Source organism: Sebastes umbrosus, chromosome 16, assembly GCF_015220745.1.
Source record: "Sebastes umbrosus isolate fSebUmb1 chromosome 16, fSebUmb1.pri, whole genome shotgun sequence".
Taxonomy (NCBI): domain Eukaryota; kingdom Metazoa; phylum Chordata; class Actinopteri; order Perciformes; family Sebastidae; genus Sebastes; species Sebastes umbrosus.
Window position 1 is genome coordinate 29,913,331 of NC_051284.1, and position 3,561 is coordinate 29,916,891.

Below are 3,561 nucleotides of genomic sequence, written 5' to 3' on the forward strand. Positions count from 1 at the left end.
AGAAAATGTAAGTCAGAAGGTGGAAATCGAATCGAAAGACTACAAATTCTAAGTGAAAAGGTTTATTCTAATCACTAGAATTAAAAAAAAACATGCACACAAACAGAAAGACGAATAGCATACAATGAAAATAATGACTTTTAACTGATTTGTCGGTAAATTAAACACAGGTGAAATAAACTATAGAGGGGAGTTGTGTGTGTAAAAACCTCCAAAAAACAATGGTGGCATTTTAATATTTCTATTCTAACTAAATCAAATCAGCTCTCTAGGTGATGGGGCACATTGGCAACTCCAAGTGGCAACAAGAGGTAACTGTTTTAAAATTACACATTGAATCAGCAGATCTGTTGAAACCAGACAGCCAGTCTGAGATGTTTGATAAGAAAGAAAAAGACGGGCTGAGTCTGCAGACTGTGGTTAATTATTCCCTGTAAAATACAGCCAGCTTGCAAATTCACTCCACATATTTGAAGGGTGAAACTACAAAATGTTTTTTTTCTGAACTAAATCTTTGATTGCTGTTGCGTCATACAGGTACATCATGACAGAACTCACCTCATGTGATCCCTGTGCGTAAAATACATAATTCATTTCTTTATAAAAACTCAGGGAGTCAAATCTACTTGCAGTGGTGTAACTGCTGACTCACTACCTACCCTGATCAAATTAATCAAATAAAAGGTCATTAAAGCTGAAGTAGCTGAGAGCAAATCTGATTAAAAAAAGTTATTTCTATAAAGCGGTCACTATATCGTGACAGTAGTACATGAAACAAGTAACCTGGAAAAAAAGGTGTCCTCCGGTGCTCCTAACGGCATCTGCAGGATTTCACAGACCGGAGGAAAACAAGCAGTAAGAGCTGATCTGAGGTCAATCACTCGCGAACTCCGACCAAACGGTCAAACTAGGCAGCGCTGATCAAATATGAATCAATATTCTGTTACGTTAATGCCTATTTCTCTCCTCAGATGTTCTCAGAATCATCTTGTAGTGCACGGTTTAGCTGGAAAATGAGAAAGTTTGTGACGCCGCCGCCATTGTGAAATCTGGTGAAGGAACGCCAAGTACCGGAGCACAGCCAATAGGAATGCTCTCTCAATGAAATGACCTGTGATTGGTCAAAGTCTCCCGTCACGGGCCTGAAAACAGAGCCATGAGTAGGAGCAGAAGTCTAGTTATCTCTCTGAACACTTGAATCACAATATGCTGAAAGGTTATTATGGATTTTTTTGCCCAATGATGCCAAAAACATTCTGCCTACTGCAGCTTTAATGTCCTAAAGTTCTGAGCTCTTTGTCTATCACATATCATATTTGAGCTTGAGTCTCCCCCAAGGCTGTTTGGATATAATATTACATTCATTTAATTATTATAACAAATGTGCTGAGCTTTTGTTATCAATATCTCTGGACAACACATATGCCATGTTACGACATTTCCATATCCAAAATCTAAGACAATATCTAGTCTCATATCATGTTATTGATATTATATCAATATATTGCCCAGCCCTACAGTAGTTAGACTGCACAAAACAACAGCAGCAAGACTTCATGTGTTTTTCTATCTCGAGGGATCGCCTCGTTTCCCAGCATTGGATGCTTGATGGGCTGCCACTAGACACAAGGCACCTGATTGGACGAACGCTTTCCCTCCGTGGGCTGCTGCTCCTCAGCTTTCAAACTGGAACCAGCATGGCGGCTCGTTTGGAAACTTTCTTCTCTTATATTATGAAAATAGTTCACCAAAATGTGTTTCTGAAAACATTTTATGCAAGAAATAAGCCATGCAGTCGCTGAATCTGTCTTTATTTTGGATCGACAACGCTTAGTTTAAACGTTTCTCAGGAGTTTCCAGAGGCGGCGAGACACGTCGGACGCCCCTGATTTGCATAAAGTAGCCTAGACCTCAACTTTATGCAAATGAGGAGCAGCCAACGTGACGGTCCGTCTCTTGAATCGTACCATAATATAGTCATAAATGGGAATAAACTCACATCGTAAACAAGGCTGGATTACAGACCAGCAAAAGCTCCATGCAGGTTCACTTTGTAGCGAATGTTGTAGTTTGTGGTAATTAATTAACTGCTAATTAGTGTGTTGATAGTGTATGATTGCACCACTAAATCACAATATAAACTGAAATGATAGGGGCCTTAGAACGACCCCAGGTTCAAATAAATAAGTCAATTTAAGTACTTTGTTTTAAAGGAACTGTTTGTAACTTTTTACACGAATAAAATCTACCGGGTCGGGATCCCATGCGCTCGTGAGTGGCCGGAGTCTCTGCTCCTCTGCCTGCTTGCCTTCATTCACACACCGTGCGCGTTCTCGCTCTTTCGCTCCACCTCTACAGGTGCATGCGCGCTCACTCCACACTGCAGGAGAGTTAGTTTAGCTCTGAGAATATCTAGTGAATGTACAGTGGACGTTTGTGCAGAAATAACTGCTGCAGCTCCTCCAGACCAACAGAGGTTTCCTGTGTCTTGTGAAGTGACGGGGCTCTGCAGCGAGAAATGTTATCGTCTCTGACCGGGTGCCGGTGTCTCCCTGCGGGCGCAGTCGGGAGACGATAACATTTCTCTTCCTTGAAAAGCCAACACTAGGATCAGCATTGATTCATGGAGAGACCTTCGTCTGGTCAGCTAACATTACTGCCAAGCAGCTGAAATATAGAGTGATATTGTGGTTATAGCTGACGTGTGTCGCCTCACTGTGTTGAGCGATGCTCGTTCATGTCTATTTAGAGCGAGCAAGTGCGAGCAACAGGACGCTGACTTTCGTTGACTTAACGGCCACAGGTGTCGCTGTTAACAAGACATTCTGAAAGTTACAAATAGTCCTTTTAAGTACTTTGTTTTAATTCATCCATACTGTTCATGTTGCATTTTAAATGATTGTACTAGAGTGGGAGAAACCTTTTATCTGGCCCTGACCGTTAATGAAACAACAGCAAACAGGAAACAGCTGTAGACCCAGACAATAGAGATGTTTTATTGTCTTTATGGTGACACTAGTGACTGTTGACTGTGAATTCACCTCATTAAAATGTATTAGTGACTCAGATGCTGTTGCTCTAAACTGGAGCGTAAAAGGTGGCTGAAATGAGTCATGACCAGACCAAAGACGCTGCAGGAGGATAAATGTGACTGGTTTTTATTTACCTGTCATGTCAGTTTGGCTCTTTTCTCTTTGTTTTAAATTGACTACAGTTTAATAAGAGCATGGGTTTCCTGTGTGGATCAGATTATGCTTTCAGGCCTCATGTTGTTTTCATTGTGTTCCTTCTCTTTTAATCATTAACTCTGAGCTGATGGAGGATGCAGAGAAACCACAGAGATAAAGCTCTGCCTCTGATCACTACTCTGTTTTTTATTATTATTATTATACTATGAAGAAAGTGTAATAATGAAAACAAATGCAACATTGTATCCTCGTGGTTTTAACAACATATTCTGGTGAAGTTTCCAACCCTCCTCTCTTGTGCGCTACTGGGCACCTCTCCAAAAAGGGCGTGTCCAGTGACGTCTCCAAATGGGCCAAACCTTCGACCTGGCAC